We start from the raw sequence: 9,918 nt of genomic DNA on the forward strand, positions 1-9,918 counted from the left end.
TGTCTAGTTCAGTTCTAGTTCTGTTCTAGTTCTGTTCTAGTTCTGTTCTAGTTCTGTTCTAGTTCTGTTCTAGTTCTGTTCTAGTTCTGTTCTAGTTCTGTTCTAGTTCTGTTCTAGTTCTGTTCTAGTTCTGTTCTAGTTCTGTTCTAGTTCTGTTCTAGTTCTGTTCTAGTTCTGTTCTAGTTCTGTTCTAGTTCTGTTCTAGTTCTGTTCTAGTTCTGTTCTAGTTCTGTTCTAGTTCTGTTCTAGTTCTGTTCTAGTTCTGTTCTAGTTCTGTTCTAGCTCTGTTCTAGTTCTGTTCTAGTTCTGTTCTAGCTCTGTTCTAGCTCTGTTCTAGTTCTGTTCTAGTTCTGTTCTAGTTATTTCTAGTTCTGTTCTAGTTCTGTTCTAGTTCAGTTCTAATTCAGTTCTAGTTCAGTTCTAGTTATGTTCTAGTTCTGTTCTAGTTTTGTTCTAGTTTTGTTCTAGTTCTGTTCTAGTTCTGTCTAGTTCAGTTCTAGTTCTGTTCTAGTTCTGTTCTAGTTCTGTCTAGTTCAGTTCTAGTTCTGTTCTAGTTCTGTTCTAGTTCTGTTGTAGTTCTGTCTAGTTCAGTTCTAGTTCTGTTCTAGTTCTGTTCTAGTTCTGTTCTAGTTCTGTTCTAGTTCTGTTCTAGTTCTGTTCTAGTTCTGTTCTAGTTCTGTTCTAGTTCTGTTCTAGTTCTGTTCTAGTTCTGTTCTAGTTCTGTTCTAGTTCTGTTCTAGTTCTGTTCTAGTTCTGTTCTAGTTCTGTTCTAGTTCTGTTCTAGTTCTGTTCTAGTTCTGTTCTAGTTCTGTTCTAGTTCTGTTCTAGTTCTGTTCTAGTTCTGTTCTAGTTCTGTTCTAGTTCTGTTCTAGTTCTGTTCTAGTTCTGTTCTAGTTCTGTTCTAGTTCTGTTCTAGTTCTGTTCTAGTTCTGTTCTAGTTCTGTTCTAGTTCTGTTCTAGTTCTGTTCTAGTTCTGTTCTAGTTCTGTTCTAGTTCTGTTCTAGTTCTGTTCTAGTTCTGTTCTAGTTCTGTTCTAGTTCAGTTCTAGTTCTGTTCTAGTTCTGTTCTAGTTCTGTTCTAGTTCTAGTTCTGTTCTAGTTCTGTTCTAGCTCTGTTCTAGTTCTGTTCTAGTTCTGTTCAAGCTCTGTTCTAGCTCTGTTCTAGTTCTGTTTTAGTTATGTTCTAGTTCTGTTCTAGTTCTGTTCTAGTTCTGTTCTAGTTCAGTTCTAATTCAGTTCTAGTTCAGTTCTAGTTATGTTCTAGTTCTGTTCTAGTTTTGTTCTAGTTCTGTTCTAGTTTTGTTCTAGTTCTGTTCTAGATCTTTTCTAGTTCTGTTCTGTTCTAGTTCTGTTCTAGTTCTGTTCTAGTTCTGTTCTAGTTCTGTTCTAGTTCTGTTCTAGTTCTGTTCTAGTTCTGTTCTAGTTCTGTTCTAGTTCTGTTCTAGTTCTGTTCTAGTTCTGTTCTAGTTCTGTTCTAGTTCTGTTCTAGTTCTGTTCTAGTTCTGTTCTAGTTCTGTTCTAGTTCTGTTCTAGTTCTGTTCTAGTTCTGTTCTAGTTCTGTTCTAGTTCTGTTCTAGTTCTGTTCTAGTTCTGTTCTAGTTCTGTTCTAGTTCTGTTCCAGTTCTGTTCCAGTTCTGTTCTAGTTTCTATTCTGTTCTAGTTCTGTTCTAGTTCTGTTCTAGTTTTGTTCTAGTTTTGTTCTAGTTCTGTTCTAGTTCTGTTTTAGTTCTAGTTCTAGTTCTGTTCTAGTTCTGTTCTAGTTCTGTTCTAGTTCTGTTCTAGTTTTGTTTTAGTTCTGTTTTTAGTTCTGTTCTATTTCTGTTCTATTTCTGTTCTAGTTCTGTTCTACTTCAGTTCTAGTTGAGTTCTAGTTCAGTTCTAGTATAGTTCTGTTCTAGTTCAGTTCTAGTTAGTTCTAGTCCAGTTCAGTTCTGGATGTTACAAAGCATATCCTTCCTACTACAAAGCTACATATGGATGTACCTGGATATAGAATAAAAAAACGCAAAAACATTTATGAAATTTCATTTATACATAAATAAAGAAAGATACCTCAAATGATAGATACGAAAGGAACTGATAAAATTGTAAAAAAAAAAACACAAATAAATATTGTGTAAAATATCGTTTCTGAAAATTCAATTTGTGTATTAAATCAATACGTTTTCCAAACAATGAACTACGCGTAGCACGCACATTTATACATTATAAATGAAATATTTATGTATATGATTGATTGACATTTAAATGATTCTGATTAAACATAAGTAACGTATTATTATATGTAAATTTGTATGTTTAATTATTAATATTTATGTAAAGGTAAAATTAATTTTAAGAACTCACACACAGGAGATTTTATTACCATAATACTTAGAAAAGGTAAGAATTTTAGTGAGAAAATAGAAATATTTAAATATTCATAGTTTAGTTTTAAATGAAATTGGGTCAAAATGTCTTCATGGAAAGTAATTATATGCTGTATGTGATTATGATTCGATTTTACGACCACTTTTATGCCCTGTTTTAAGTGAAAACATTCTTTCACTTCTTGTTCAGTCCTAGTTTAGTTCTAGTTTAGTTTTAGTTCAGTTCATTGTATTTACTTATAAATTTCCTTAAATTATTTTTATATATTTAAAAAAAACCTATTTCGTTGATGACAACTTTAAAACCCATTCAATTATTTTCTCCTTTTAATAGCTAATTTCTTATCCAAAATGGAGTCCTTTAAAACTATACTTGTGAATCGAATACAGCATTCACCTGCTGTGTTTTCGAACTTCCGCTTAAAACTTCTAAAATTTTTTTAACATTTCTGTCACAAACAATAAGAATCCATCTCAATCATTTAATATTTATTCGTTTTTTTTTTTATTCCAACACACGGATATCTTTAGATAATAAAACAATTATAAGCCATCCTTTTTAATTAGTGAACATTAAATTAAAATTGACACTTGTTAGGGCTCAACTATAAATTTATATGTGTGAATTCGAAGGACCATATTTTGTAAAATAAAACCGTTACATTTCACGGGTTACGAAAATGCTGTTAATGTGTGTGTGTGTGTGTATGAAAGAAAAATGATACCTATAAAAACGGAAATGGCAAAAAAATAAACTTTTGAAAAAATAGGTCTGTCCCTAAAAAATAAAAATAATTTTAAAAGTACTACTGCTGTATGTATATGCAGACTTTCCATAATTTGTTTAAAGGAGCAGTCCTAAGCCACATACATATCTTCCAAATACCAATTTCATTGAGGAAAAAAACAAACTTGACAGACTACAAAAACAGTTAGAGATATGTTTTCCTAAGGATGTTAAAAAAAAGATGTACAATATTCTTAAAATATAAAAATGGAGGAAATAAATAAGATGATTGAAATTGAAACATTTTATTTTTGTTAACGTGGGTTGTAATTGTAACTTTTATATTCTTCTACCTTTCTCTTTTCACTGACATTCTATTCAAAAAAAAAAAATATACAAATTTCCATCATATACTTAGATGACATTTCAGTATACAGGTTTTAGATGAAAATTATTAACTAATTACATTTAGAAGTGTACTTTAATTTATCTTATTAATGCAAAATTAATTAAACAAAGACAGTTAAGTGCAATAGAACCAGAAACTTTATACCACTTTATACCAAATTCAGATTTTTTCAAGAAAAGTTGATCACAGGGAGTTAATCAAAGTTGATCAGGCTGTAGATGAGAGTCTAAACAACTTTTCTAGTAAAAAGTTGATCAGAGTCTGAACAACTTTTCTAGTACAAAGTTGGTTAGAGTCCGAATAACTTTTCTAGTAAAAAGCTGATCAGGGTCTGAACAACTTTTCTAGTAAAAAGTTGATCAGAGCCTGAACAACTTTTCTAGTAAAATGTTGTTCAGAGTCTGAAACACTTTTCTAGTAAAAAGTTGATCAGAGTCTGAACAACTTTTCTAGTAGAAAGTTGGTCAGATTCTGAAGAACTTTTCAAGTAAGAATTTGATCAGAGTCTGAACAACTATTCTAGTAAAAGGCTGATTAGAGTCTGAACACACTTTTCTAGTAAAAAGCTGATCACAGTCTGAACAACTTTTCTAGTAAAAAGATGATCAGAGTCTGAACAACTTTTCTAGTAGAAAGTTGGTCAACTTTTCAAGTAAGAAGTTGATCAGAGTCTGACTAACTTTTCTAGTAAAAAGCTGATCAGTCTGAACAACTTTTTCAGTAAAAAGATGATCGGAATCTGAACTACTTTTATATCAAAAAGTTGCTTAGAGTCTGAACAACTTTTCCAGTAAAAAATAGCTGAGAATCTGAACAAGTTTTCTAGTAAAAAGTTGATCAGAGTCTGAACAACTTGTCTAAAAAATTGCTCATTTTCTGAAAAACTTTTCTAGTAAAATGTTGATCAGAGTCTGAACAACTTTTCTAGTAAAAAATTGATCAAAGTCCGAATAACTTTTCTGGTAAAAAGTTGATCAGATTCTGAACAACTTTTCTAGTAAAATGTTGTTCAGAGTCTGAATGACTTTTATGGTAAAAAGTTGTCCTAAGTCTTGAACAACTTTTCTAATAAATGTTGTCTTGAGTCTGAACAACTTTTATAGCAAAAAGTTACTTAGAATCTGATAAACTTTTATAGCAAAAAGTTACTCAGAGTCTGAACATTTTTTATGGTAAAAAGTTGCTCTGAGTCTGAACAACTTTTCTAGTAAAAATTGATCAGAGTCTGAACATGTTTTCAGGTAAAAAGTTGATCAGAGTCTGAATAAATTTTCTAGTAAAATGCTGATCACAGTCTGAACAACTGTTCTAGTAAAAAGTTGATCAGAATCTGACCAACTTTTGTAGTAAAAAACTGATCAGTCTGAACAAATTTTTTAGTAAAAAGCTGATCAGGGTCTGAACCACATTTTTAGCAAAAAATAGCTTATAGTCTGAACAACTTTTATAGCTAAATGTTGCTCAGATTCAGAACAAATTTTTTAGTAAAAAGTTCTTAGACTAGTCCTCTCATAAGTACAACTGTGTGATTCATGCGAAATTTTCACATGCACAAGGTTACGATTGGTCTTTAGTTTGAACCTAAATTTGATTGGATTCAAAGATTAACCCCCCTATTCATAAACAACATTTTATTTTATAAAAGGTTTATAAAACAAAATTCCCATACGAAATTTGATTTATTAATCTTTTATAAAATAAAATTGTGTTTATGAATAAGGGGGTAAATACGTATCGAAATTAACCCATTAATGTTGTGGGAGTTAAAATAGGATAAATTTTATAAATATCAGGAAGTTAAAAATAGTTCTGTACTAAAAAGCTCCTCATAATGAGTAAAATTTAAATATTTTTTTGTGGTATGTAGGTAGAGATAACAATAGTCCTGGGAGTGAAAAAAATATATCTAACTGTCATTGAAATGTATCTGTGAATGAATGGACGTATAAAATGAGTTTGATCTGTGGCACGTGTTATTTATAAAAGTTTCACATTATGAGCAGAAAAGTAGCAAAAAAAAACAAGAAAATATATCTACTTAAATTGAAGATGTTGCCAAATATAAACAACAAATACAGAGGAACAAAAAATAAAGGAGACAAAAGTAAAAACTTAATATTAAACATTATTTTGGATTTTGAATTAGTTTAGTTGTCACACTTAATGAAAAAAAGTATGAACTACTATTAGTCACACTGTTTGTAAATATTTGTAAAAGCAAACGCAAATCAATAAATGAGCCTGATGTGGGCAAGAAATTTTATTTTTTTTTTTTTATTATTTTATAAATACTTAAGTAGATATTATTTTTATGTACTCACCTACTTATATTTTATTCGGTTACTTTTGATATTTTTTTCATTTTTCTCTACAACAAAACAAAAAGGTATCAATTGTAGTATAACATGGAATCGTATATTATGTTTTTTTGCAAATATCAAACAAACGACAGGTACATTTTCTGCAAAGAAACAAAAAAATATATTATTTAAAAGGAAAGTAGACAATAAGAAAAATGATAAACTTTAAGAAAACATAAATATGTTTGTTAAGTAGAAAAATGACAAATTGTTTATTAAAGAGGATTTCCTTTATTTCTATTATAATAAATATTAGAAGACAAAAGAAACAAAAAGTAAAAATATTATGGCCGGACCTGGAAAAACTTTGGGCCTGATAGATGATGGTGCTTGTAACAAGAAATGCTTGTCACTGCAACCATTTAATTTTTAAATATTATTAATATTCACACTTATTATTTAATGCTAAAATTATCAGTTTAACTATTAATACCCACTTTTTTTATTCACTTAAAATGTGCTTATAAATAATGGTGCTTATTTCCATGTCAGAAAAATATAACGAAACAAAATGAAATCCAGTTCACCTGAAACTAACAATAATAAAATTTATAAAATATTCTTGTCTATTTTTTATATTATTTTAAGTGGCCATATAAATCAATTCAGGAAAGTGTTTTAGGAAATATGTATGGTTGTGTATAACTGTAAGTTTTAAAAATGGAAATAATTGTTTCTACTACAAATATGTTTGTATTTCAGGGAAATAAAAAATTATTTTAAATTTTAAGGATGTAAGGATGAAAAGTAGAAAAACCGTTATTATTGCAAGTAACAGATGTCCACTATAGACTGGACTATAGACTAGACTATAGACTAGACTAGACTAGACTATAGACTAGACTATAAGACTAGACTATAGACTAGACTATAGACTAGACTATAGACTAGACTATAGACTAGACTATAGACTAGACTTAGACCCTAGACTATAGACTAGACTATAGACTAGACTTATAGACTAGACTATAGACTAGAATTATAGACTAGACTATAGACTAGATATAGACTAGACTATAGACTAGACTATAGACTAGACTATAGACTAGACTATAGACTAGACTATAGACTAGACTAATAGACTAGACTATAGACTAGACTATAGACTAGACTATAGACTAGACTATAGACTAGACTATAGACTAGACTATAGACTAGACTATAGACTAGACTATAGACTAGAATATAGACTAGAATATAGACTAGACTATAGACTAGACTATAGACTAGACTGTAGACTAGACTATAGACTAGACTATAGACTAGACTAGACTAGACTAAAGACTAGACTAGACTATAGACTAGACTAGACTATAGACTAGACTAGACTATAGACTAGACTATAGACTAGACTATAGACTATAGACTAGACTATAGACTAGACTATAGACTAGACTATAGACTAGACTATAGACTAGACTATAGACTAGACTATAGACTAGACTATAGACTAGACTATAGACTAGACTATAGACTAGACTATAGACTAGACTATAGACTAGACTATAGACTAGACTATAGACTAGACTATAGACTAGACTATAGACTAGACTATAGACTAGACTATAGACTAGACTATAGACTAGACTATAGACTAGACTATAGACTAGACTATAGACTAGACTATAGACTAGACTAGACTACTATAGACTAGACTATAGACTAGACTATAGACTAGACTATAGACTAGACTATAGACTAGACTATAGACTAGACTATAGACTAGACTATAGACTAGACTATAGACTAGACTATAGACTAGACTATAGACTAGACTATAGACTAGACTATAGACTAGACTATAGACTAGACTATAGACTAGACCACAGACTAGTCTATAGACTAGACTATAGACTAGGCTATAGACTAGACTATAGACTAGGCTATAGACTAGACTATGGACTAGGCTATAGACTAGGCTATAGACTAGACTATAGACTATACTGTAGACTATACTGTAGACTAGACTATACTATAGACTAGACTATAGACTAGACTATAGACTAGACTATAGACTAGACTATAGACTAGACTATAGACTAGACTATAGACTATAGACTAGACTATAGACTAGACTATAGACTAGACTATAGACTAGACTATAGACTAGACTATAGACTAGACTATAGACTAGACTATAGACTAGACTATAGACTAGACTATAGACTAGACTATAGACTAGACTATAGAGTAGACTATAGACTAGACTATAGAGTAGACTATAGACTAGACTATAGACTAGACTATAGACTAGACTATAGACTAGACCACAGACTAGTCTATAGACTAGACTATAGACTAAACTATAGACTAGACTATAGACTAAACTATAGACTAGACTATAGACTAAACTATAGACTAGACTATAGACTAAACTATAGACTAGACTATAGACTAGACTAGACTAGACTAGACTATATACTAGACTAGACTATATACTAGACTAGACTATAGACTAGACTATAGACTACACTATAGACTAGACTATAGACTACACTATAGACTAGACTATAGACTAGACTATAGACTACACTATAGACTAGACTATAGACTAGACTATAGACTAGACTATAGACTAGACTATAGACTAGACTATAGACTAGACTATAGACTAGACTATAGACTAGACTATAGACTAGACTATAGACTAGACTATAGACTAGACTATAGACTAGACTATAGACTAGACTATAGACTAGACTATAGACTAGACTATAGACTAGACTATAGACTGGACTATAGACTAGACTATAGACTAGACTATAGACTAGACTATAGACTAGACTATAGACTAGACTATAGACTGGACTATAGACTAGACTATAGACTAGACTATAGACTAGACTATAGACTAGACTATAGACTAGACTATGGACTAGACTATAGACTAGACTATAGACTAGACTATAGACTAGACTATAGACTAGACTATAGACTAGACTATAGACTAGACTATAGACTAGACTATAGACTAGACTATAGACTAGACTATAGACTAGACTATAGACTAGACTATAGACTAGACTATAGACTAGACTATAGACTAGACTATAGACTAGACTATAGACTAGACTATAGACTAGACTATAGACTAGACTATAGACTAGACTATAGACTAGACTATAGACTAGACTATAGACTAGACTATAGACTAGACTAGACTAGACTATAGACTAGACTATAGACTAGACTATAGACTAGACTATAGGACTAGACTATAGACTAGACTATAGACTAGACTATAGACTAGACTATAGACTATAGACTATAGACTAGACTATAGACTAGACTAGAGACTAGACTATAGACTAGACTATAGACTAGACTATAGACTAGACTATGACTAGACTATAGACTAGACTGATAGACCTAGACTATAACTAGACTATAGACTAGACTATAGACTAGACTAATAGCTAGACTATAGACTAGGACTATAGACTAGACTATAGACTAGACTATAGACTATACTATAGACTAGACTATAGACTAGACTATATACTAGACTATAGACTAGACTATAGACTAGGCTATAGACTAGACTATAGGACTAGACTATAGACTAGACTATAGACTAGACTATAGACTAGACTATAGACTAGACTATAGACTAGACTATAGACTAGACTATAGACTAGACTATAGACTAGACTATAGACTAGACTATAGACTAGACATAGACTAGACAAGGACTAGACTAGATATAGACTAGGACTATATACTAGACTATAGACTAGACTATAGACTAGACTATAGACTAGACTATAGACTAGACTATAGACGAGACTAATAGACCTAGAACTATAAGACTAGGACTAGACTATAGACTAAGGCTATAGACAGACTATAGAAACTAGACATATAGACTAGACTATAGACTAGACTATAGACTAGACTAGACTATAGACTAGACTATAGACTACGACTATAGACTAGACAATAGACTATACGATATGCTAGAACTAGACGATAGACTAGACTAGACTAGACTAGACTAATAGACTAGACTATAGACTAGACTACTAGAGACTAGACTATAGACTAGACTATAGAC

General features: G+C 30.9%; 1 long non-coding RNA gene across 1 annotated transcript in view; it reads right to left on the reverse strand.

Annotated features, from left to right (window-relative positions):
• Positions 1 to 5,190: 5,190 nt before the first annotated feature.
• LOC119613134 overlaps positions 5,191 to 9,918 on the reverse strand; it is a 63,632-nt gene continuing 58,904 nt past the window's right edge. Inside the window, exon 3 of the long non-coding RNA XR_005232207.1 lies at positions 5,191 to 5,965. This is a non-coding gene — a long non-coding RNA (uncharacterized LOC119613134). The remainder of the gene's footprint in view (positions 5,966 to 9,918) is intronic.

Source organism: Lucilia sericata, unplaced genomic scaffold (assembly GCF_015586225.1).
Source record: "Lucilia sericata isolate MDLA Ls3-8-SP2 unplaced genomic scaffold, ASM1558622v1 Contig001984F_arrow, whole genome shotgun sequence".
Lineage (NCBI taxonomy): Eukaryota > Metazoa > Arthropoda > Insecta > Diptera > Calliphoridae > Lucilia > Lucilia sericata.